Below are 27,935 nucleotides of genomic sequence, written 5' to 3'. Positions count from 1 at the left end.
TAGACCAACACAAAATGTGACCCTGGCCCCACCTTCACCATATTCCACGGTATTTGACTTTATGTAAGTATCCAGGACTGGCAAATTTGCCCTTTCCTGCTATGACCAGTGATATGCTTGATTAATTAAACCTTATTCTTAATAGATATCCTTGAGCATCCGTCCTTGATGAGTGTTTATACATGAAACGCGTCGGTTATTCAAGATGCAGATATATGCCTGTATTCAAAATCAGTCCTGCTTATCATCTACAAAGTAATCATGTTTTTACTTCTTTTATATCATCTTTATTTCCTTTGCAATGTTCTGCCCAGGTGATGTGTGTGTGTGCATATATATATATATATATATATATATATATATATATATATATATATATATATAATTTATAGAATTTACCCATCAATTTTTCCTGATCACCATGTGGTGCCAAGTTTATATATAATTCTACATATCCTTGAGGTACATGCTACATACACATATGTATGTGTGTGTGTGTGTGTGTGTGTGTGTGTGTATATATATATATATATATATATATATATATATATATATATATATATATGTATCGCAGGGGTTTTGCCACCCAAGCTATCATGTTAATGTGATGTTCTTTAAGTAAGGGAGTGGCTCCCTCTAGTGTCCTTTTGATGTTAATGCTGTTAGGACTTTTCTTACAATTCTTGAGAAACAGCTCTGCAAAGCATTAAGGGAAATGTAGTTCAATGTTCAAGTGACTCATGTGTTTAATTCAGTCAAGGAACTACTGACCCACAATGCCCAATTCACTTACCCACAAGGCCAAGCTACAGAACAGCCTGATAAGGTAAGCAAATAAAACTAAAAAGAGACAGGTGTGGCATAATTTTCTCTCTCTCCAGACGCCATTCAACACACAGCAGGTGGCCTGTGTGTGTTCCCAGGGCTGGGAGCGTCTGGGGCCTACAGCGGAGAGCAGATTGCCTGCCTCAGAGGCATCCTTGTGAACTGTCCTGAGGATCGGTCTGTGTTTCAGAATATTCAAAGCCTGCCTGTAGTAAGGTCTGTGTGTGTGACAGACTGCGGCCTGGAAGGCGCAGAGCAGAATCATTTGGCCTCTGAGGAGTTTCAGAGCACAGTCAGTGGGACCAGCATGCAGATGGACGGGAGGATCCAAGATTTTCAGAGGTTTCCTGCATTACAGTTACATCAGCCATCAGAGGAAGTGATGCGGTGCGACAGGGCCAGCTTGGATCGGGACTTAGATACCAGGAAAGGAACCTTGCAAGCATCTGGGCCTGTTGTGGTGAGTGGGCACTTGCCCAGATCAATATAGTGTACTGTTGCCGTGTTACTTTGTTACAGACTGTTGGTGGGACTTGTAGTCCTACAGAAGTATTCTCATTCATCCATAGCCTACATACAGCGGAACTGCAGGGTTGCTCTTCGCTGTGCTATAAAGTTAATGCTGCATCACTACCACTGATAAGGAAAAAGTATTACCAGTGCCTTCTGTTTTGCAAGTACACTATTATCAGCACATCACCTATCATACAGTCTGCTGTCCACTTGTTTTTCCCTGTTGAATTTACAAATACTGCAGTGTAATAACCTTGAGCTAGCTGAAGAGGAAGAAGACAAGAGACTTTGGCATTTGCTATAAAACAGCACAACTTTGGTTTGCAGAATGAACAGTGTATTGCAACCTAGGGGGAGCCATTGAGTATACGATACAAAAAATATTGTATTGTGCTGTATGTTCATAGCATTGTGCTGCAGAATTGATATGTGTGTGTACTCGGATGGTTCAGTGGGAAGGTGCTCAATATAGCTGCTGATTGGTATTGGGTACCTGTCCAACTGTGCACCTGTTTGCATACACTATCTATGGTGATCATTGAATACAGTTTCAAATTTATATTGACTGTTATATTGCCATTTACAGTCTCTGAGTTATCACACTGTTAATTGTGTTAAACTTTTACCTCAGTAAACTTTCAGATGGTTAATTGATACCCTGTGTGAGATTCTATCTATAATTACAGCTGGTGAAGTGACGAGTACCAAGGTGACGGTAAATATACAGTACAGTGTGTTATTACTGTGTTTCTCTTTACCATTGGGTCTTACACTAACATTATCACACAGGTGTGCCAAAGGGGTTGAGTCTGTTCTTTGGGTTGATAGGCAGAGTACAGGATTATACATTCATTAGCAGCTCCTATGGGGGTAAGTGCTACATATAAAATACTTTTTATTTGTCTTGCATTGTTGATATGTATTTTATACATCTTTCTATGTTAATAAACATGTCCTTTACTAATTTACCTCCACAAATGTCAATAGCCTCATTCTAAGTTCCAATTTTCCTTCTTCATTTACTCGAACCAGGGATGGAGGCACACCACATATGTGCTTCATCTGAAGTCCCAAAATCCCCCCTCTTTATAATTGTGAAGTGGAAGGAAAATGATTTTCAATTTTTTTTACCAATAAATATGTGAAAAGTGTGGGGTGCATTTGTATTCAGCCCCCTTGAATTAACACTATATAGAACCACCTTTCACTGCAATTATAATTAATTATGTCTCTACCAGCCTTGCAATTTTTGCCCATTCTTCTTTGCAAAATAGCTCAGGCTATGTCAAATTGCATGGAGAGTGTCTGTGAACAGCAATTTTCATGTCTTGCCACAAATTCTCAGTTGGATTTAGGTCTGGACTTTGACTGGGCCATTCTAACACATGAATATGCTTTGATCTAATCCATTCCATTGTAGCTCTTGCTGTTTGTTTAGGGTTGTTTTCCTATTGGAAGGTGAACCCCGCCCCAGTCTCAAGTCTTTTGCAGACTCTAATGCCGCGTACACACAACCAGACTTTTTGACAGCAAAGGTCCGACGGAACGAGTCCGTCGGACAATTCGATCGTGTGTGGGCTCCATCGGACCTTTGCTTGCTAAAAATCCGGCAGACTTTAGAAATAGAACATGTTTTAAATTTTTCCACCGGAACTCCGCCAGACTGAGAAATCCATTCGCGTGTATGCTAGTCCGACGGACAAAAACCGACGCTAGGGCAGCTATTGGCTACTGGCTATGAACTTCCTTATTCTAGTCCAGTCATACGTCATCACGTTCAAATCCGTCGGACTTTGGTGTGATTGTGTGTGGCCAAGTCCGTTCATTCGGAAAGTCCATCGGAACTCTGCCGAAAGTCCATCGGAAAGACCATCGGACCTAGTCCCTCCAAAAGTCCGGTTGTGTGTATGCGGCATTACAGGTTTTCCTTCTAAAGCCCTGTACACACGATCAGAAATTCGGCCAGCAAAAGACAGATGAAAGCTTTTGGTTGGAAAATGCGACCGTGTGTATGCTTCATCAGACTTTTGCTGGCCGAATTTCCGCCAGCAAAAGATTGAGAGCATGTTCTCAATTTTTTCTGCCGGAAAATCCGCGTGTATGCAATTCCGACACGCAAAAAAAACGCATGCTCAGATTCAAGTACGAGACAGAGCCGCTCAGTCTGGTAAAACGACCGTTCGTAATGGAGATGGCACATTCGTCATACTGCACATTTTTAAATCTTTCAATGCAGCACATTCTCTTCTTCTTTAGAATGCTAGAAGAATTAAGTTGTTTTGCTGCTCATATTCACACAGAGTTCTCACAAACTTCTTTCTTTATTATTTCTCGTGATCTCATGAATAATCTTGTTTATTTTTAAAGCCAGATCTCCCTAATAATGTTTTGTTATTTTGTTCCTCTCCTGTTGTTTTTATTGTTTTGAAAATTATTTTATAGTGATCTCCGTTTTTTTTTTTGTATGTCACTTTTCCACAACACCATTATTATCTTGTGTTTGTAAATCTCAAGGAGGTTGGCTGGTATTGGTGTCCTTTGTTAATTTGACCTTGTATTTTTTAAATATACCTGCCTACTCACAAACAAACTGTCCTTTTTGAAGTAAAACACATAGGCAAGTATTTCTGAAAACAAAATATCCATTTATTCTGGGTCATAACAAAATAAAGAGGAAGGCAGTGTTGGAGAAACTGGTGAAATTTGCGAAGCCTCTGTACCCCAGGGAAGACATCAATAATTTTACAGTCAAAATTTGTGGCCTGAGGAGTCCTTATAATAGTGAGCCCAATCCGGTCCAGGACTACAAGAGATCAGTAACAGCAGCACATGACATATCTGTCTCCATGCTGTAGTACTACAACAGCCTGCATCTTTTGCCAGACCAGACTAAACCCAGGCCATCATTCTCTGGTCTTCCTTAGATGCGTCCTTCCAGGCTGTGGCTCTGGTGTTGGAGGTGTGGCAGGAGGAGGAGTAGGACCTGGAGGAGGAGGAGGGCCATGGTTCAATTCACAAATGTGGGTTTGTCTTGTGAGTTGGCCCCTCAGCCCCTTATTTAGGGCTTGCAAGATGATTTCCACACATAAGAGACATTGGTCCTTCTCCATTTTCCAGCATTTTGCAGGCTGTAATGTACGCAAAGTCCTCTTGAACACTGTGGGGAGGTGGGGTTCTGAGGGCTGCAGTAGTCTTCAAAAATAGGCCAATTGCTGCCTCCTTCACATTACTCCTCTTCCTGGCACTTTTTTGTGGAAGGCCTAGGGGAGGGACCTGCGATTCAGGCAGGCTACCGGGCCCGGCCCCTCCTGGCTGTCACTTTCCAAGGCCTGGCTGAGGCTTTCCTGTGTATGAAAAAGGGACATACTTTTAGTTTTTGGTTCATCAATCACACAATTTTCATCTCATGACTGTTGCAAAATGAAAGTTAAGAAATAGAAAAGACACTCATTCTGACCCCAGCATTTTTCATTCTTGTCCCAATAATTTGTGGCCACTACTGTCTATTGATATGTAAAACACTTTGTGAAATCATAAATTAGTGATCAAAATTAACATCATTAATTTGACACCCATAAATATTTAGAAGAATTCTATACCTGGCTCAAGCTGGGCTCCTCCACATGTTGCTGCCTGGAAGGCCCAGGTTAGGCGTTGGAAACCTCAGCTGGGGAGAAGGAAGCCTTGAAGGAAGACTGGAGAGTGCTGGCCTGCCAGAAAATGCAGTCTGTCATAGTACCACAGCCTGGGTACATAAATGTCATCTTCTGCAGCTCCTGACCTCGGGGAATCCTGGACCTTCTTGTGCTCCCTATTATAAGTGCTCCTCATGCCACCAATTAGGGGCTTCAAATATGGGATGTCTGCCGCGGGGATCACTGGCTTCACAAATTCCACCAATTGATCCAGCGCTGCCTTTCTATTTGGTTTATTTATATAAAAGGGGTGGTTTACCTGCCACAGACAGGGCAGCTCCCTGTGCACATCAATGAATATGGGCAAAAAGTCCTCGTCATTGAATAGATACATTTCTCTGCAAGACACAACACAAGACAAACCCTAATGTCAGGCTAAACTCTCCTAATCTTGACCGAATATAGGCCTCAATCTATAAGCAGTATAGGCCACTGATGTACCAACTTAAAATCATACCTTAGTTATAACGATCGTCATTTTACTTACATGCTGCGCCATGTCCTTTTCTTTACTGTTGTACAGTTTAACCACTTCAGCCCCGGACCAATAAACACCTTAAGGACCAGAGGTCTTTTTCCAATTTCGCACTGCGCTGCTTTAACTGGTAATTGCGCGGTCATGCAATATTGCACCCAAACAAAATTTGCGTCCTTTTCTTCCCACAAATAGAGCTTTCTTTTGATGGTATTTGATTGCCTCTGCGATTTTTATTTTTTGCGATATAAATGGAAAAAGAGCGAAAATGTTGAAAAAAAAATATATTTTCTTCTTTTTGTTATAAGAAAAATCGAATAAACAAAATTTTAGTCATACATTGAGGGCAAAATTTATTCAGCCACATGTCTTTAGTAAAAAAAATGTCAATAAGCGTATATTTTTTGGTTTGCGCAAAAGTTATAGCGTCTACAAACTAGAGTACATTTTCTGGAATTTACACAGCTTTTAATTTATGACTGCCTATCTCATTTCTTGAGGTGCTAAAATGGCAGGGCAGTACAAACCCCCCCAAATGACCCCATTTTGGAAAGTAGACACCCCAAGGAAATTGCTGATGGGTATGTTGAGCCCATTGAATATTTATTTTTTTTGTCCTAAGGGATTGAATAATGACAAAAAAATAAATAAATAAATAAATATTTTTACAAAAAGTTGTCACTAAATGATATATTGCTCACACATGCCATGGTTATATGTGGAATTGCACCCCAAAATATATTCCGCTACTTCTCCCGAGTATGGGGATACCACATGTGTGGGACTTTTTGGGAGTCTAGTCGCGCACGGCACCCCGAAAACCAATTACCACCTTCAGGATTTCTAAGGGTGCAAATTTTTGATTTGACTCCTCACTACCTATCACAGTTTAGAAGGCCATAAAATGCCAAAATAGCACAAAACCCCCCAAAATGACCCCATTTTGGAAAGTAGACACCCCAAGCTATTTACTGAGAGGCATGTTGAGTCCATGGAATATTTTATATTTTGCCACAAGTTGCGGGAATATTACAAACTTTTTTTTTTTTGCACAAAGTTGTCACTAAATGATATATTGCTCACACATGCTATGGGCATATGTGAAATGACACCCCAAAATACATTCTGCTGCTTCTCCTGAGTACAGGGATACCACATGTGTGGGACTTTTTGGGAGCCTAGCCGCGTATGGGACCCCGAAATCCAAGCACCGCCTTCAGGATTTCTAAGGGCATACATTTTTTATTTTACTCCTCACTACCTATCACCGGAACTCCGCCAGACTGAGAAATCCATTCGCGTGTATGCTAGTCCGACGGACAAAAACCGACGCTAGGGCAGCTATTGGCTACTGGCTATGAACTTCCTTATTCTAGTCCAGTCATACGTCATCACGTTCAAATCCGTCGGACTTTGGTGTGATTGTGTGTGGCCAAGTCCGTTCATTCGGAAAGTCCATCGGAACTCTGCCGAAAGTCCATCGGAAAGACCATCGGACCTAGTCCCTCCAAAAGTCCGGTTGTGTGTATGCGGCATTACAGGTTTTCCTTCTAAAGCCCTGTACACACGATCAGAAATTCGGCCAGCAAAAGACAGATGAAAGCTTTTGGTTGGAAAATGCGACCGTGTGTATGCTTCATCAGACTTTTGCTGGCCGAATTTCCGCCAGCAAAAGATTGAGAGCATGTTCTCAATTTTTTCTGCCGGAAAATCCGCGTGTATGCAATTCCGACACGCAAAAAAAACGCATGCTCAGATTCAAGTACGAGACAGAGCCGCTCAGTCTGGTAAAACGACCGTTCGTAATGGAGATGGCACATTCGTCATACTGCACATTTTTAAATCTTTCAATGCAGCACATTCTCTTCTTCTTTAGAATGCTAGAAGAATTAAGTTGTTTTGCTGCTCATATTCACACAGAGTTCTCACAAACTTCTTTCTTTATTATTTCTCGTGATCTCATGAATAATCTTGTTTATTTTTAAAGCCAGATCTCCCTAATAATGTTTTGTTATTTTGTTCCTCTCCTGTTGTTTTTATTGTTTTGAAAATTATTTTATAGTGATCTCCGTTTTTTTTTTTGTATGTCACTTTTCCACAACACCATTATTATCTTGTGTTTGTAAATCTCAAGGAGGTTGGCTGGTATTGGTGTCCTTTGTTAATTTGACCTTGTATTTTTTAAATATACCTGCCTACTCACAAACAAACTGTCCTTTTTGAAGTAAAACACATAGGCAAGTATTTCTGAAAACAAAATATCCATTTATTCTGGGTCATAACAAAATAAAGAGGAAGGCAGTGTTGGAGAAACTGGTGAAATTTGCGAAGCCTCTGTACCCCAGGGAAGACATCAATAATTTTACAGTCAAAATTTGTGGCCTGAGGAGTCCTTATAATAGTGAGCCCAATCCGGTCCAGGACTACAAGAGATCAGTAACAGCAGCACATGACATATCTGTCTCCATGCTGTAGTACTACAACAGCCTGCATCTTTTGCCAGACCAGACTAAACCCAGGCCATCATTCTCTGGTCTTCCTTAGATGCGTCCTTCCAGGCTGTGGCTCTGGTGTTGGAGGTGTGGCAGGAGGAGGAGTAGGACCTGGAGGAGGAGGAGGGCCATGGTTCAATTCACAAATGTGGGTTTGTCTTGTGAGTTGGCCCCTCAGCCCCTTATTTAGGGCTTGCAAGATGATTTCCACACATAAGAGACATTGGTCCTTCTCCATTTTCCAGCATTTTGCAGGCTGTAATGTACGCAAAGTCCTCTTGAACACTGTGGGGAGGTGGGGTTCTGAGGGCTGCAGTAGTCTTCAAAAATAGGCCAATTGCTGCCTCCTTCACATTACTCCTCTTCCTGGCACTTTTTTGTGGAAGGCCTAGGGGAGGGACCTGCGATTCAGGCAGGCTACCGGGCCCGGCCCCTCCTGGCTGTCACTTTCCAAGGCCTGGCTGAGGCTTTCCTGTGTATGAAAAAGGGACATACTTTTAGTTTTTGGTTCATCAATCACACAATTTTCATCTCATGACTGTTGTAAAATGAAAGTTAAGAAATAGAAAAGACACTCATTCTGACCCCAGCATTTTTCATTCTTGTCCCAATAATTTGTGGCCACTACTGTCTATTGATATGTAAAACACTTTGTGAAATCATAAATTAGTGATCAAAATTAACATCATTAATTTGACACCCATAAATATTTAGAAGAATTCTATACCTGGCTCAAGCTGGGCTCCTCCACATGTTGCTGCCTGGAAGGCCCAGGTTAGGCGTTGGAAACCTCAGCTGGGGAGAAGGAAGCCTTGAAGGAAGACTGGAGAGTGCTGGCCTGCCAGAAAATGCAGTCTGTCATAGTACCACAGCCTGGGTACATAAATGTCATCTTCTGCAGCTCCTGACCTCGGGGAATCCTGGACCTTCTTGTGCTCCCTATTATAAGTGCTCCTCATGCCACCAATTAGGGGCTTCAAATATGGGATGTCTGCCGCGGGGATCACTGGCTTCACAAATTCCACCAATTGATCCAGCGCTGCCTTTCTATTTGGTTTATTTATATAAAAGGGGTGGTTTACCTGCCACAGACAGGGCAGCTCCCTGTGCACATCAATGAATATGGGCAAAAAGTCCTCGTCATTGAATAGATACATTTCTCTGCAAGACACAACACAAGACAAACCCTAATGTCAGGCTAAACTCTCCTAATCTTGACCGAATATAGGCCTCAATCTATAAGCAGTATAGGCCACTGATGTACCAACTTAAAATCATACCTTAGTTATAACGATCGTCATTTTACTTACATGCTGCGCCATGTCCTTTTCTTTACTGTTGTACAGTTTAACCACTTCAGCCCCGGACCAATAAACACCTTAAGGACCAGAGGTCTTTTTCCAATTTCGCACTGCGCTGCTTTAACTGGTAATTGCGCGGTCATGCAATATTGCACCCAAACAAAATTTGCGTCCTTTTCTTCCCACAAATAGAGCTTTCTTTTGATGGTATTTGATTGCCTCTGCGATTTTTATTTTTTGCGATATAAATGGAAAAAGAGCGAAAATGTTGAAAAAAAAATATATTTTCTTCTTTTTGTTATAAGAAAAATCGAATAAACAAAATTTTAGTCATACATTGAGGGCAAAATTTATTCAGCCACATGTCTTTAGTAAAAAAAATGTCAATAAGCGTATATTTTTTGGTTTGCGCAAAAGTTATAGCGTCTACAAACTAGAGTACATTTTCTGGAATTTACACAGCTTTTAATTTATGACTGCCTATCTCATTTCTTGAGGTGCTAAAATGGCAGGGCAGTACAAACCCCCCCAAATGACCCCATTTTGGAAAGTAGACACCCCAAGGAAATTGCTGATGGGTATGTTGAGCCCATTGAATATTTATTTTTTTTGTCCTAAGGGATTGAATAATGACAAAAAAATAAATAAATAAATAAATATTTTTACAAAAAGTTGTCACTAAATGATATATTGCTCACACATGCCATGGTTATATGTGGAATTGCACCCCAAAATATATTCCGCTACTTCTCCCGAGTATGGGGATACCACATGTGTGGGACTTTTTGGGAGTCTAGTCGCGCACGGCACCCCGAAAACCAATTACCACCTTCAGGATTTCTAAGGGTGCAAATTTTTGATTTGACTCCTCACTACCTATCACAGTTTAGAAGGCCATAAAATGCCAAAATAGCACAAAACCCCCCAAAATGACCCCATTTTGGAAAGTAGACACCCCAAGCTATTTACTGAGAGGCATGTTGAGTCCATGGAATATTTTATATTTTGCCACAAGTTGCGGGAATATTACAAACTTTTTTTTTTTTGCACAAAGTTGTCACTAAATGATATATTGCTCACACATGCTATGGGCATATGTGAAATGACACCCCAAAATACATTCTGCTGCTTCTCCTGAGTACAGGGATACCACATGTGTGGGACTTTTTGGGAGCCTAGCCGCGTATGGGACCCCGAAATCCAAGCACCGCCTTCAGGATTTCTAAGGGCATACATTTTTTATTTTACTCCTCACTACCTATCACTACCTATCACAGTTTTAAAGGCCATAAAATGCCAAGATGGCACAAAACCCCCCCAAATGACCCCATTTTGGAAAGTAGACACCCCAAGCTATTTGCTGAGGGCCATGTTGAGACCATTGAATATTTTTTTTTTTTGTCCCAAGGGATTGAATAATGACAAAAAATAAAAAAAAATTTTTTTTTTACAAAAAGTTGTCACTAAATGATATATTGCTCACACATGCCATGGTTATATGTGGAATTGCACCCCAAAATATATTCCGCTACTTCTCCCGAGTATGGGGATACCACATGCGTGGGACTTTTTGGGAGTCTAGTCGCGCACGGCACCCCGAAAACCAATTACCACCTTCAGGATTTCTAAGGGTGCAAATTTTTGATTTGACTCCTCACGACCTATCACAGTTTAGAAGGCCATAAAATGCCAAAATAGCACAAAACCCCCCATTTTGGAAAGTAGACACCCCAAGCTATTTACTGAGAGGCATGTTGAGTCCATGGAATATTTTATATTTTGCCACAAGTTGCGGGAATATTACAACCTTTTTTTGTTTTGCACAAAGTTGTCACTAAATGATATATTGCTCACACATGCTATGGGCATAAGTCAAATTACACCCCAAAATAAATTCTGCTGCTTCTCCCGAGTACGGGGATACCACATGTGGGGGACTTTTTGGGAGCCTAGCCACGTACGGGACCCCAAAAACCAAGCACTGCCTTCCGGATTTAAATATAAAATGCTACCAAAAAACTGTTAGCGATCGCAGGGATCAGGCCTGACTCTGCGATCGCTGCAGTTATGTGTTTAGTGTTTTGTAAGTGACAGTGATCGATCGATACTGCACTTGAGTGGGCTGGGCAGAGGGGCAAAACGCAGGTGCTAGCAGGTATCTGGGCTGATCCCGCTAACAATGCGTTTTTTTGGAACCCTGAACTGCTGGGGACGCTAGTATAGATCTGATCAGATCAGATATTGATCTGTTCAGATTCTATACCACTACAGGAGGTTTATGCTTGCGTGTGGGTGTTAGCGGTACTGGCACTAACCTAGCGCTGCCTGGGGCGACACAGACCCTGACCCTAAAACCTAATTGATATCACCCGCCGGGTGATCAGGGGGTTAAACCTTTATTGGGTAATAAATGGTGGGTGCCCCGATGCTATAAAAAGCAAACTAACCAGAGTCACCCGTAACACTTATACGGTGATCAGTGGTGAAAGGGTTAACTAGGGGCAATCAGGGGGTTCACATTTTTATTAGGTAGTATATGGGGGTCCCTGGCACTATATAAAAACCTGACGGGGAACCTAAATAACTAACTGGCTAACCAGCGTCACCAGTGACACTTATACTGTGATCGCTGGTGAAAGGGTTAACTAGGGGCAATCAGGGGGTTAAAACCATTATTGGGTAGTATATGGGGGTACCTAACGCTATAAAAACCTAACGGTGAACCTAAAAAAATAACTAGCTACCTAACGACACTAGTGACACTAATGCAGCGATCAGAAAAAACGATCGCTTAGTGACACTGGCAAAAGGGGGTGAAAGGGTTAACTAGGGGCAATCAGGGGGTTAAAACCATTATTGGGTAGTATATCGGGGTACCTAGCGCTATAAAAACCTGGCGGTGAACCTAAAAAAAACTAGCTACCTAGCGAAACTAGCGACACTAGCGACACTAATGCAGCGATCAGAAAAATGATCGCTTAGTGACACTGGCAAAAGGGGGTGAAAGGGTTAACTAGGGGCAATCAGGGGGTTAAAACCATTATTGGGTAGTATATCGGGGTACCTAGCGCTATAAATACCTGGCGGTGAACCTAAAAAAATAACTAGCTACCTAGCGACAGTAGCGACACTGATGCAGCGATCAGAAAAATGATTGCTTAGTGACACTGGCAAAAGGGGGTGAAAGGGTTAACTAGGGGCAATCAGGGGGTTAAAACCATTATTGGGTAGTATATCGGGGTACCTAGCGATATAAAAACCTGGCGGTAAACCTAAAAAGATAACTAGCTACCTAGCGACAGTAGCGACACTAATGCAGCGATCAGAAAAATGATCGCTTAGTGACACTGGCAAAAGGGGGTGAAAGGGTTAACTAGGAGCAATCAGGGGGTTAAAACCATTATTGGGTAGTATATCGGGGTACCTAGCGATATAAAAACCTGGCGGTGAACCTAAAAAAATAACTAGCTACCTAGCGACAGTAGCAACACTGATACAGCGATCAGAAAAATGATCGCTTAGTGACACTGGCAAAAGGGGATGAAAGGGTTAACTAGGAGCAATCAGGGGGTTAAAACCATTATTGGGTAGTATATCGGGGTACCTAGCGATATAAAAACCTGGCGGTGAACCTAAAAAAATAACTAGCTACCTAGCGACAGTAGCGACACTGATGCAGCGATCAGAAAAATGATCGCTTAGGGACACTGGCAAAAGGGGGTGAAAGGGTTAACTCTAGGGGCAATCAGGGGGTTAAATCTTTATTGGGGGTGATAGGGGGCTACCCTGGACCTAACACTAACTGCCCTGACAGTTTTAACTGTTACAACTGATACTGAATGCATTGATCAGTAAAGAAATGATCAATGCAATCAGTGACACTGTGACTGGGGGGGGGGCGATCGGGGGGGGGGTTGTGTACCTATGTGTCAGTGTAGTGTTTTGGTGCACTTACTTTGTGTCTTCTCCTCGTAGTCCGGTCAAAAAGACCGCCCCGAGGAGAATGACATCACTTCCTCCTTCCTGTGTAAACAATACACAGTGGGAGGAAGTACGTCATTGGTCAGGAGCGATCCAGAGGGGGTGGCCAGAAACCAACGGCCATCCCCTCATCACGGATCGCTCCTGGAGGGAAACGGACCGCCGTATCCAGCGGGAGGGGGTCCGATCGGACCCCCCACCCGCTGGAAGGCAGGCACGTACATCTACGTGCTTGTGCCTGCCTGTGCCATTGTGATGACGTACAATGGCAATACGGCGGTCCTTAAGTGGTTAAAATGGCTACTTTCATGTTCGTGGGCACAGTAATCGGTCGTAGTAAACATTGTTCGTTTGCCAACTAAATACAATGCTTTTTCCATATACAGGGTTAACTACATTTGGCAATGATAATTTATCTAAAAAGAAGTTTAGGACATTGTTGTCTAGATATGTTTGAAACTAGAATGAATTGTAAACCTCTAATGTAAGGAGAGGACACCCAGCAGCTGTTGGACTTAGGAGTAGGGATGAGCCGAACACCCCCCCGGTTCGGTTCGCACCAGAACTTTCGAACGGACCGAAAATTTGTACGAACTTTAGAACCCCATTGAAGTCTATGGGACTCGAACGTTCGAAATAAAAAGTGCTAATTTTAATGGCTAATATGCAAGATACTGTCCTAAAAGGGGTTTGGGGACCTGGCTCCTGCCCCAGGGGACATGGGTCAATGCCTAAAATGTTTTTAAAAATGGCTGTTTTGGCGAGAGCACTGATTTTAATGACAATTAAAGTGAAAAAAAGTGATATATTCCTTTAAATAATGTGCCGGGGGGGGGGGGGGGGAGGGTGTCTATAGTATACCTGTGAAGTGCCATGTGTTTCCCGTGTTTAGAACAGTCCCTGCACAAAATGACATTTAACGGAAAAAAAGTCATTTCAAACTGCTTGCGTTTTTAATGTAATATCTGGTTCTGGCAATATGGATGAAAATCATTGAGAAAAATGGCATGGGTAGCCCCCCTTGCCCATTACCAGCCCCTTTGGGTCTTGTACGGATATTAAGGGGAACCCTGTACCCATACTAAAAAAAGGAAAGATATGGGGCCCCCAGGCCCTATATACTCAGAACAGCAGTATACAGGCGGTACAAACAAGACAGGGACTATGTAGATTTGTTGTGTTAAGTAGAATCTGTTTGTAATTTTGAACTGGTACATTTTTAAAGTGTAGCTCCAGTCAAAAAATCTATTTTTAAGCTTTTTGGAAAACATAGGGAAGGGTTATCACCCCTGTATAATTTTTTTTGCCGTCCGTCTTTTTTCATCTCACTTCCTGTTGTCTCCTTCCATTTGCAAGTAGGAGACGTTTGTAAGTTGGATGTTTGAAAGTAGGGGCCTGCCCTATATGCTCTGCAGAAATGGCGAAAAAAGGTGTTGCCACAACATTGTAAGCCCTCAAAGTGACTCTTGATGGGCGCTGGAGCGCCCTGCTGTGAACGATTATATCAAGAATTGTAATTAAATGCCATTGTTGAACAGTGGTAGAAAAATTGACCTTTGGTGGTTTTGGTGCTGGTGCCACAACTGTATAAGTCCTCACAGTTACTCTGGGTGGGCACAGGAACGGGCCCTGCTGTGAAATATTATATCAAGAATGGTAATTACATGCCCCTGTTAAACAGGGGCTGAAAAATTGGGCTGGTGGCACTGGTGCTGGTGCCACGACACTGCAATCTCTCCCATATACTCTAGTTGTAGTGCAGGAATGAGCCCTGCTGCAAAGCATTGCATCAAAAATTGTAATTAAATGCCCCTGTTAAACAGGGGCTGAAAAATTGGGCTGGTGGCACTGGTGCTGATGCCACGACACTGCAACCTCTCCCATATACTCTAGTTGTAGTGCAGGAATGAGCCCTGCTGCAAAGCATTGCATCAAAAATTGTAATTAAACGCCCCTGTTAAACAGGGGCTGAAAAATTGGGCCTTAGGCACTGGTGCTGGTGCCACGACACTGCAACCGCTCCCATATACTCTAGTTGTAGTGGAGGAATGAGCCCTGCTGCAAAGCATTGCATGAAAAATTGTAATTAAACGCCCTTGTTAAACAGGGGCTGAAAAATTGGGCCTTAGGCACTGGTGCTGGTGCCACGACACTGCAACCTCTCCCATATACTCTAGTTGTAGTGCAGGAATGAGCCCTGCTGCAAAGCATTGCATCAAAAATTGTAATTAAATGCCCCTGTTAGACAGGGGCTGGAAAAAAATTGAGCTGGTGGCATCACCCAGAACCAAAAATGTTCTTCCAACATATCAGCGGAGGAGGAAGAGGATAGACAATCAACATAACAGGACAGTCACTCAGCATCAGCATAGGCAGTCTTGAAGGGATGTGATATTTCCAAAAAAAATTATTTGGTTACATCAGCTTCAGGTGCTTGGTAGCTGTGGGTGATCCAAGACTGATTCATCTTTATGAAGGTCAGTGGATCAACTGAGTCGGTGGACAGGCACACCCTGTGATCGGTAACAAAGCCACCAGCAGCACTGAAGGTGCGTTCCAAAAGAACGCTGGACAGGCCAGTAGCTCAATTGCATACTGTGTAAGCTCTGGCCAGTGATCCATCCTCAAGACCTGGTAAGCCAGAGGATTTTCGGTGGGAAAGGTGTCCAAGTCTGACCTTGCCCCTAGGTATTCCTGCACCATGTAAATCAGACGCTGGCGATGGTTGCTGGAACCGATCATACCTTGGGGCTTCGGACTAAAAAATTGTCTGAACGCATCGGTCAGACGGCCACCTTCTCCACCGCTCCTTCTGACCGATGCCTCAGCAACACTGTCATAGGATGCGCATGGGTAAAGCGCTCTGGCGCACAGCTGTGTGCAATAGGAATAAACTAAAGCACACAAGCACACACACGCAGGGTGTGACCCCTCGCTGACCTATAAAGGAAGTGAGGTCATCCAAACACACTGCTGGTTTGTCTTTAGCTTTCTGTGATTCCCACGTCTGTTCCTGTGATCTGTATTACCCGTTGTGACCCGGATTGCCTCATCGACCTTGCTGATCTTCTCCTGACCCGACCTCTGGCTTTACCTTGGACTCCCGCTTTCTGAACGTGTTTGACCCTCAGCCTACATCTGGACTTACCTGCTATCTCCTGTGTTCGACCCCCGGCTTGTCTCGGATTATCCTTCTGTCTCAGCGTTCCTGGTACATGTTGTCTTCTGATCTGGACTGTGTTTGACCCCTGGCCTGTCTCCTGGATTCTGCCTTTGCCTTACGGACTTGCTACCATTGCTTCTGGACCTTCCCACGGGACATCACCTTTCAGCTCTGCTCAAGCTACCTGCTGATCTACTAGCAAGTGACTGTCTTACTGGTAGCTTGTGCCTCTTGGTGCAAACACCCTCTGTGCCACCTTCAGGGGTGGTCTGCGCCGAGTCGCAACAGAGACCGCTCTCGGCATCTTGGCCTCGGTGAGTACCTTTATATGATAGTACGAACCAGCCATGACAGAGGCCAACAGAGTGGGTTCTCCATTAGAAGTCCTGTGCCAGCAAGTCTCTGCACTCACAGAAGCAGTACAGAAACTACAGGATGGCTATGCACAGATCGACAGCAGGCTTCAGCGACTAGCCACAGCTCCGGCACCCACAAATCCTACGCAAGCCTCAGTCAGCGGTGCCTCCACACCTCATGTCCAGCCTCCACCCGGTATGATGATGGCAGTACCCGAACCACGAGTACCAACGCCTGAGTGATTTTCAGGCGACCAAAAGAAATTCAGAGCCTTTAAAAATGCATGTTCCTTGTACTTGGCTTTGCAACCCAGGACCTTTTCTTCGGAGATCGTCAAGGTCGGGTTTATTATTTCTCTTTTGGCTGAGGAACTCCAGGCCTGGGCCCATAGCCTTATGGAACAGAGAAGCCCCTTGTTAAACTCCATGGACACCTTCTTTGAGGCCATGGGACAATTATATGACGACCCTCAGCGTACTGCCGCGGCTGAGGCTACCCTGCATGCTCTCTCACAGGGGAGGAGACCGGTGGAGGATTACACCACTGAGTTTAGCAAGTGGTCAACTGACACCGGCTGGAACGAGGCGGCCCTGCGTTACAAATACCGGTTAGGGCTCTCCGAGAACCTAAAGGACGAGTTGGCCAGAGTAGAGACTCCTGCCTCCCTGGAGGAATTAATCCAGTTGGCCACAAAAGTGGACAGACGGATGTGCGAGCGGCGCTCCGAACGCCTCCAGGCCCCTCGGCCTAGTTGGATGCTTCCTAAGGCCACTGTCCCGTATCCGCCCATTCCGGTTCCTTTGGGTCCCTCGGCTTCGGAAGGGGAGCCCATGCAGCTAGGTTTGGTCCGTCCTCGTCTCACCCCAGAAGAGCAACAACGAAGATGCCAAGCCAATCTGTGCTTATACTGTGGGGGGCTTGGACATTTCATTCACAGCTGTCCCGTGAGACCCCGTAAGTTGCCCCCACGGTGTATAATGAACTACCAGAGTGTTGGTCCTGCTAAAACTTATGTGACTCTCTCTGTTTCCCTACAGCTGGCAGAAGAGAAAATCCCACTCCCAGCCGTGATTGACTCGGAGGCATGTAGTTGCTTTTTGGACATCTCCCTTGCACAGCAACTACGCATTCCAAGCCAGAATAAAGCAACACACCTTCTAGTCCATTTAGCAGATGGATCTCTGCCACACTCAGGTCCAGTAACACAGGAGACACTACCTTTGCTTACTATTACAGACTCTGGCCATAGAGAACTCCTACGCTTCGATCTAATATCATCTCCCATGTTCCCTATCATCCTGGGACTTCCTTGGTTGCAGGCTCATGATCCCCAGATCAGTTGGAACAAGAAGGAAGTGTCCCTTACATCCGCCTACTGTATGCAGCATTGTTTTGATTCCATTCCAGCTCCTTGAATGACCGTGGCTCCCACCACTAATCACCTTCAGCACATTCCTCAGGTCTATTCCGATATTAAGGACGTCTTCGATAAAAAGAAGGCTGACCATCTACCACCACACAGACCATATGACTGCCCCATTGAACTGTTACCCAGCTCTGAGATCCCTTTTTGACGAATATTCCCCTTATCCGAGACTGAACTAAAGGCTCTTAAAGCCTACATTGATGAAAATCTTGAAAAGGTGTTCATTCGCCCATCTTCTTCGCCAGCAGGGGCAGGTATTTTCTTCGTGGGAAAAAAGGACGGATCCCTTAGGCCATGTGTTGACTACAGGGAACTTTAATAAAGTCACAATCAAAAACTGCTATCCACTTCCACTCATCCCTGAGTTATTCCAGCGCTTAGGATCTGCCAAAATATTTTCCAAACTGGACTTGCGGGGGGCCTACAATCTCATTAGAATCCATGCTGGGGATGAATGGAAGACAGCCTTCAGATCGAGATTTGGCCCCTATGAATATCTTGTTATACCCTTTGGCATGTGCAATGCCCCGGCCACATTTCAGCATTTAGTAAATTATATCTTCAGAGACTATCTTGATGATTTTATAGTGGTATATTTAGATGATATCCTTATTTTCTCTGCTTCTCTTGAACTCCACAGGGTCCACGTGCGCAAAATCCTCACGATCCTCCGACAACATCGGTTGTACCTTAAGGCGAGAGAAATGTGAATTTAAGATCACTACCGTTCAATTCTTAGGATTCGTCATTTCTACCGAGGGCATCTCCATGGACCCCCAAAAAATCAAGGCAATCTTGGAATGGCCTGCTCCAAGGGATAAGAAAGCCATGCAAAGGTTTATAGGCTTCGCTAACTTCTATCGCAGATTAATCGCCGGGTTCTCTTCAATAGTCGCCCCCATTACTCAGCTGACCCGCCAACACACCCGAGTTCAGTGGTCTCAAGAAGCCCAAGAAGCCTTTACCAAACTGAAGACCTTGTTCACCTCAGCTCCTATTTTATGGCATCCCGATCCAGTACTACCATTTGTACTGGAAGTAGATGCCTCCGAGCCACAGGAGCCATCCTCTCACAACGACAAGGGCCTAAAGCTTTGTTACACCCGGTGGCTTTCACATCTCGGAAGCTGAGCCCATCGGAGAGGAATTATGACGTAGGCGACCGAGAACTATTGGCCATCAAGTTCGGTCTGGAGGAGTGGAGATACCTCTTGGAAGGAGCCACTCATCCCATCACAATATTCACAGATCAAAAGAATCTTGAATATCTGCGGACTGCCAAACGCTTAAGACCCCGTCAAGCCCATTGGGCGCTATTCTTTTCAAGATTCCAGTTCCATATCTCGGCCCGGATTCAAGAACAACAAAGCGGATGCGCTCTTGCGCATGTTCCCTGAGTCCTCCCAGGTAACGGAGCCTAGTACGATCTTGTCGCCTCAAAAATTTCTTCTACTCCCACAGCCTGACTTAATTACGGCCATCAAAACAGCTTCAGTCCATTGCAGTGACCCAGTCCTATCTACCTTTAAAAAACGTGACAATCTGTTTTGGGCCTGAAACAAGGTCTTCGTTCCCCTTGAGATTAGGACTCAAGTTCTAAGGACTTGTCATGATCGCAAATTGGCCGGCCACTTTGGGACACAGAAAACAGTGGAACTGATCTCTCGTTCTTTCTGGTGGCAAGGTTGGAGACAGGACTGCCAGACTTACATTGCCTCTTGTGTACCGTGCCAGCGTAACAAGGGTCCCAAGATCAAGCCCTGGGGCCTGTTAAGGCCTTTGCCCCTTCCTGACCGGCCTTGGGCAGACGTGTCAATGGATTTTATTGTGGAGCTACCGCCCTCGGAAGGTTTCACCACAATTCTGGTAGTAGTCGACCATCTTTCAAAGATGGCCCATTTCCTACCTATGGTCGGTACCCCCTCTGCTCTGGAAACTGCCAATCTCTTTATTAAGGAGGTTGTCAGGCTCCATGGGGTTCCCAGCAGTATCACGTCAGATAGTGGTCCACAGTTCACCTCTAGATTCTGGAGAGAACTCTGCAAGATACTGTAAATCAAGATCTGTTTGTCATCGGCATATCATCCCCAAAGTAACGGGCAAACTGAACGGAAAAACCAAACCCTTGAGCAGTATCTTCACTGCTTTTGTTCAGGATCTCAAAATGATTGGTCGGCCCTGTTGCCATATGCAGAATTCGCCTACAATAATTCAATTCATACAACTACCAACCAGACTCCCTTTTTGATCAACTGTGGGTTTCACCCTTCTTTCCTCTCCAACTCCATCCCAGAATCCACTGTTCCTGCGGTCCAAGATCGGATAGCCGCCATCCAATCTAATTTCCAAAGGATCCAGGAGACCATACAGAAGGCCCAGGATGATTACAAGAAATACCATGATAGGGGAAGGAAGGAGAGCCCTACCTTTAAAATTGGTAAGGAAGTCTGGCTATCTGCCACTAATCTTAAACTTCCTTGTCCGACACGCAAGCTGGGTTCCAGATTCATAGGACCATTCAAAATCAAAAGGGTAATAAATCCTGTAGCCTTTGAACTAGCTCTCCCTGAATCGTACAGAATACACCCTGTTTTCCATGCCCCCTTTTGAAGCTATTGGTTCCTAGTCCTTTTCCTGGAAGAGAAGTGCCTCCTCCTCCACCTATCAAGATCGATGGAGAAGATGAATTTGAAGTGGAAGCTTTACTAGGATGCAGGAAAGTCGGTAGACAAATATAATACCTGGTAAAATGGAAGGGGTATCCTTCAGAAGATAACTCCTGGGAACCACCCAAGAACCTTCATGCTCCCAAATTAATGAAGACATTCCATCAGCAACATCCGGAATTGATGGCTAGCTTGGGCGTCTGGAGGCCGCCCCTCGGGGGCGGGCACTGTCATAGGATGCGCATGGGTAAAGCGCTCTGGCGCACAGCTGTGATAGGAATAAACAATAGGAATAAACTAAATGCAAAAACAAAACCTTGCAATAGGAATAAACTAAAGCACACACACACACAGGGTGTGACCCCTCGCTGACCTATAAAGGAAGTGAGGTCATCCAAACACACTTCTGGTTCGTCTTCAGCTTCCGGTGATTCCCACGTCTGTTCCTGTGATCTGTATTACCTGTTGTGACCCGGCTGGCCTCATCAACCTCGCTGATCTTCTCCTGACCCGACCTCTGGCTTGACCTTGGACTCCCACTTTCTGAACGTGTTTGACCCTCAGCCTGCATCTGGACTTACCTGCTATCTCCTGTGTTCGACCCCCGGCTTGTCTTGGATTATCCTTCTGTCTCAGCGTTCCTGGTATGAATTGTCTTCTGATCTGGAATGTGTTTGACCCCTGGCCTGTCTCCTGGATTCTGCCTTTGCCTTATGGACTTGCTACCATGGCTTCTGGACCTTCCCACGGGACATCACCTTTCAAGCTCTGCTCAAGCTACCTGCTGATCTACTAGCAAGTGACTGTCCTACTGGTAGCTTGTGCCTCTTGGTGCAACCACCCTCTATGCCACCTTCAGGGGTGGTCTGCGCCGAGTCGCAACATCGACCGCTCTCGGCATCTTGGCCTCGGTGCGTACATTTATATGATAAACACGTTGTCCAGGACCAGGAGTTTGTAACCTCCCAGTCTCTGGGAACGCATTGCACAGACCTTTCTGCAAGGCCTCCCGGAGATGTCTCATCCTCTGCTCCCTCTGCGATGGCAAGATAAGGTCGGCAACCTTACCCTTTTACCGTGGATCAAGGAGAGTGGCCAGCCAGTAATGGTCCCTCTCCTTGATCCGAAGAATGCAAGGATCCTTCCACAGGCTTTGCAGGATCAGGGAGGCCATGCAGCGTAGGTTAGCTGAGGCATTCGGTCCGGAGTCCTCTGGGTCACTAAGAACAACATGATCCGCAGCTACCTCCTCCCAGCCACGTACAAGTTCACGGGTTTCTTGGGACTGTAAATCATCCCTACAAGACTGCTGCTGATGCCTCCATCTCCATGCTGACACAATTATCCTCCTCTTCCTCCTCCTCCTCCTCGTCCTCTTCCTGTGTGATGGGTGGGACAGCAGGAACACTGTCTGGATAAAGGGGGCCTTAAATGGCAAGGAAGTCCTCCTCTTCCTGCCTCTGTTCGGCCTCAAGTGCCCTGTCCATTATTCCACGCAGCGTATGCTCCAACAGGTGGACAAGAGGTACAGTGTCACTGATGCATGCACTGTCACTGCTCACCATCCTTGTGGCCTCCTCAAACGGTGACAGGACAGTGCATGCATCCCTGATCATGCCCCACTGGCGTGGTGAGAAAAAAGCGAGTTCCCCTGGCCCTGTCCTGGTGCCGTAGTCGCACAGGTACTCATTGATGGCCATCTGCTGCGTGTGCACCCGCTGCAGCATGGCCAACGTTGAGTTCCACCTGGTGGGCATGTCACATATAAGGCGGTTCTTGGGCAGGTTCAACTCCTTTTGGAGCTCAGCCAGCCGAGCACAGGCATTAAATGATTGACGGAAATGCACACAGACTTTCCTGGCCTGCTTCAGGACATCCTGTAAGCCCGGGTACCTGCCCAAAAACCGCTGCACCACCAGGTTAAGGACGTGAGCCACACAGGGCACATGGGTCAGTTGTCCCTGTCGGAGGGCGGATAGGAGGTTGGTGCCATTGTCGCAAACCACCATTCCTGGCTTAAGCTGGCGTGGCGTCAACCACCTCTCGGCCTGCCCCTGCAGAGCTGACAAAATATCTGCCCCAGTGTGGCTCCTGTCCCCCAAACAAACCAGCGCAAGCACAGCAGGGCATTGTTTTGTCTGCGTACTTGCGTAGCCCCTTGAACGCCTAAGGAGGACCGCTGGTTCTGAGGACAGAGCACTGGAAGAGGCCATGGAGGAAGAAGAAGAGGAGGGGGTGGAGGAGAGAGGTGTGTCACAACCAGTAGTAGCATTTTGGAGGCGTGGTGGCGGAACAACCTCCAACACTACTGCACCTTGTCCTGCATCCTTCCCAGCTACCAGAAGAGTGACCCAATGGGCCATGAAAGACAGGTAAGTCCCTGTCCATGCCTGCTGGACCATGAGTCAGTGGTAATATTCCCCTTTTCCGCTGAGCGTCCTGTCCAGCGAGGCAAGGACATTGCCTTCCACATGCCGGTAGAGAGCCGGAATCACCTTCTGTGAGAAAAAGTGGCGTTTGGGGACCTGCCACTGAGGAACCGCACATTGTACAAACTCACGGAAGGGGGCCGAATCTACCAACTGAAAAGGCAGCAGTTGAAGTGCTAGCAATTTAGCCAAGCTAGCATTCAACCGCTGGGCATGTGGATGGCTGGGAGTGAACTTCTTTCGACGGTCCAGCAGCTGGGGCGGGGACATTTGCCTGCTATAATCAGACGTGGGTGTACTGCTAGCAGAGTGCCCGGAAGCACTTGGCTGTGACACACCTAATTCTACACCTTCATTCCTCTCAGAGCAGGTTTCAGAGAGGACTGAAGGTCTAGTGGGGTTGGAGATCCCAGCTGATGAGGAGCAAGGAGAAGTCCACTTTGTTCTTTGGTGTGGGTCTTTGAGGTATGCTTGCCAACGAGCTGCATGGCAGGTCAACATATGTCTGGTCAAGCATGTGGTGCACAAGCGGCTGATGTTTTGGCCACGCGAGATACGCTTGAGACATATGTTGCAAATAGCAGCGGTGCGATCTGATGCACTCGTCTCAAAAAAGGCCCACACTAAAGAACTTTTAGAATAACGCGCAGAGGCAGCGCCCTGCACAGGCGGAGCTCTGCGGTGTGATTCAGTCAGTGTGCTGCCCCTAAGCTGGCCCCCGGAGGGCATCCTGCCTCGTTGGACATGTGCCTCCTCCTCCTCTCTCCTACCAGGCACCCACGTGGAGTCAGTGCCCTCATCATCCCCTCCCTCTTCATCGCTGGAGAAAACCTGGCAGTATGCTGCAGCTTGTGGAACATGACTGCCAGATTGCTGTCCTTCTTGAGCATCCCCTCTCTCTGCGCTCACGCTACTGCCTTCCTCTAGCTGAGTATCATCATCAGAGCCTACAAAACACTGGCCATCCTCCTGGAGCATGTACTCAATACTGTGCTCAAAGAGTTCAGGGGACTCCTCAGGAGGACGTGGTGGGTCTAGGGAAGGAGTCACTGATGATGACATTGAGACGAGGGAAGACGATGCGTTGGCAGCTGCTTTGCTAGTACCCTGAGCCTGGGTGAGAGAGGATGAGGAGGATGAAGAGGGCTTGGTCATCCACTCTGCCAAGTCTTCGGCATAATGCGGCTCAACACGTCCAGCTGCCGAAAAGAAGGACAAGCGTGTCCCATGGCCACGTGCTGATGATGACGATGCACCGCGTCCACGACCAACACTGTTGTCTCTAGACACAGAGCCTGCTTGCCCTCTTTTATCGGCTCGCGCCTGTCTGCCTCTCCTTGTTGAGGGTTTATACCTCTCCCAGGCTCCTCTCATACATGTTTAGGAATCTGTGATCCATGATCCATTTCGGGTCTTGGTCCTCTTCCCCAGGCTAATTTAAGCTCACCTGAGCAGACAGCCTTTGCTCTCTGCCTGGGACATTCACACAAAGTTGGTCTGTGAAGAGAGTAAGGTTGGTAAAAGCTGTTAAGCAGTTTTTTTGTAGAGACTGACAAGCATTAGGCTTGTTCAGCCTGGTAGTGAGGGCCTGCAGATTGTATAGTTAGAGCCGTGACACGGCTAGGATTTGTGTTTTTACTACTTTGCCCTTTATTTTGTTTTCTGGAGCACTGTACAGCACCTGTATATGGACTTGTATATACCACAAATAAACACAGCACTGTTTGTCACTTCATCTCTGGATTTGGTATCTGTGCCTGAGAAACTTCTAATCCCAGGGAGCTTTATACATCCTACCTGTCCCCAGGTCACAGTGGATAAAGTGTATACTGTGGTCAGGGCACGCAGACAACACGCACAATCTCCTACAACTGACTGCAAGCTCTATTACAGAAGAGCAATATAGCTAGCTATATAGGTGGATATAATGGTGTATAGTGCAGTCAGGGCACGCAGACAACACGCATAATCTCCTACAACTGACTGCAAGCTCTATTACAGAAGAGCAATATAGCTAGCTATATAGGTGGATATAATGGTATATAGTGCGGTCAGGGCACGCAGACAACACGCACAATCTCCTACAGCTGACTGAAAGCTCTATTACAGAAGAGCAATATAGCTAGCTATATAGGTGGATATAATGGTGTATAGTGCGGTCAGGGCACGCAGATAACACGCACAATCTCCTACAACTGACTGCAAGCTCTATTACAGAGGAGCAATATAGCTAGCTATATAGGTGGATATAATGGTGTATAGTGCGGTCAGGGCACGCAAACAACACGCACAATCTCCTACAACTGACTGCAAGCTCTATTACAGAAGAGCAATATAGCTAGCTATATAGGTGGATATAATGGTGTATAGTGCGGTCAGGGCACGCAGACAACACGCACAATCTCCTACAACTGACTGCAAGCTCTATTACAGAAGAGCAATATAGCTAGCTATATAGGTGGATATAAGGTTTATAGTGCGGTCAGGGCACGCAGACAACACGCACAATCTCCTACAACCAACTGCAAGCTCTATTACAGAAGAGCAATGTAGCTAGCTATATAGGTGGATATAATGGTGTATACTGCGGTCAGGGCACGCAGACAACACGCACAATCTACAACTGACTGCAAGCTCTATTACAGAAGAGCAATATAGCTAGCTATATAAGTGGATATAATGGTGTATACTGCGGTCAGGGCACACAGACAACACGCACAATCTCCTACAACTGACTCTGAAGCTCTATTACAGAAGAGCAATATAGCTAGCTATATAGGTGGATATAATGGTGTATACTGCGCTCAGGGCACGCAGACAACACCCACAAACTCCTGCAGATTGCTAAACGCTCAATTACAGAAGAGCAAGAACGCTAAATCGGTCGATAACGAACGGTGTATACTGTGTTGAAGGTACACAGAGAACACCCACTAACTCCTACAGACATCAACACACTAAACAAGGCCTCCGCGCTGGTGGCCTTATATAGTGTGGGGTGTGCAATACACAGCCTGAGTTATGATTGGCCACAGGCATCCTGCCTGTGGCCAATCATGGCTCTCCTCGCTGCCGGCGCTGTGATTGGCCAAGCATGCGGGGTCACCGTGCATGCTTCGCCAATCATGAGCCAGCAATGCACTGCGATGGCGCAGTGCATTGTGGGCTGTGAGCGCCACACGAATTTGGCGCGAACGGCCCATAACGTTCGGTATTCGCCGAACGTGCGAACAGCCGATGTTCGAGTCAAACGTATGTTCGAGTCGAACATCAAGCTCATCCCTAATAATAAGCATTACCTGCTCCTAGCAGGTCTCTGTGATAGGTCAGTATTAACATGGCTTTCGTTTAAAAGCAGTCTTGTAAATGAATGTTATTATCTTTATAATAAACTCATTGATTAGTATCATTATTATAACAAGTGTTACTATTTTTATAATACTACCATCATTATTATTGGCCCCTGTACAGAGGCAATTTAAGAAATAGAAAGTAAGTGTAAATTAAATTATTATTACTTTATAGACTCGATGTGAGGAAGCCAGAGTTAATCTATGAAAGGAGCGTTTTATGTCAACTATCAGGATAGTGGATCATCTTCCTATGTCATCACAACAGCAGGAATGATTTAGATGTGTAAAATCACATGATATGGCTACAATATAAAAGGTAAATACTACAGTTTGAGTTGGGGGCAGACCATTAGAACCAAGGTATGTGTTGTTTAATCCCTGATAGAACCCCCTGGGAGGAGAACATATACCGTTTATTTCAATATAAGATTTATAAATAAATAATAGCAATAGCTGTAGATAGTACCTTTGGTACACACCAATCAAAGAAAACAATGAAATAAATAAATGGATTATTATAATTGGAGGCTGGAGGAGGAGGAGGAGGAGGAGAAGAGAGGCAGGGAGCCCCCTCGGGGGAATCCCACGCCATGTATAGTTGAATCATAGGAAATAATCGATTGCACACTACGGTCCCTGGGGAGGAATTGTGGCATGATATGTGGAACTATGTTATATTATTATGATTATTTGAAAGCATTTTTTGTCACTCTATCTAGATGGCACAACCAATGTCTGTTAGCTCCTGAGGAAGAGGGCTACGTCCATGAAACATTGAGCAGAAAGACTATGTTGTTTGTATGAATTACTGCAGTGGTTAGAAATGACTGTTTTACAAATGCACTTTATTATGAATTTGTTACTGTATGGCCAAAAAAAAATGTTTTTAAATGAAATAAAATGTTATTTTTTATGAATATGCTGTTCCTCAAAAGTCCCACACAATTTTTGCTACAATTCTATCTCCGGTATATTAGACTTAGGGATGTGGCATACAATTTGATTTATCTTTGATCGAATCACCTGGGTCCCATTTCATAAAAAAATAAAAGCGGAGTTTAATATCACATAAACATTTGCAAACGTATAATTGGACAAATAAAATGAGTAGAACCACCTTTTAATTCTACAGATCCTGTGCTTTCAGAAAACACATGGTTTAGGGTAACTTTTACTAACTTTCAGAGCTGTAAATAAAAAAAAGTAACAAAAAAAACGTTCCAGCCACCTAAGGTGAAAATTGTGAAGAAAGGCCCGGC

The 27,935-nt window shown here is 45.1% G+C and overlaps 1 long non-coding RNA gene across 1 annotated transcript; it reads left to right on the top strand.

Moving 5' to 3' along the window:
• Nucleotides 1-838: 838 nt before the first annotated feature.
• LOC143987877 (uncharacterized) lies at nt 839-27,593 on the top strand. Its single transcript, XR_013276714.1, has 3 exons — nt 839-2,208; nt 26,849-26,992; nt 27,396-27,593. It is a non-coding gene; the product is annotated as an uncharacterized LOC143987877 (long non-coding RNA).
• Nucleotides 27,594-27,935: the final 342 nt, after the last annotated feature.

Source organism: Lithobates pipiens, unplaced genomic scaffold, assembly GCF_037356315.1.
Source record: "Lithobates pipiens isolate NorthernLeopardFrog02 unplaced genomic scaffold, aLitPip1_a1.2 Scaffold_18, whole genome shotgun sequence".
NCBI lineage: Eukaryota > Metazoa > Chordata > Amphibia > Anura > Ranidae > Lithobates > Lithobates pipiens.
The sequence above is the reverse complement of the archived record's forward strand: the minus strand, read 5'-3'. Positions and strand labels throughout refer to the sequence as shown.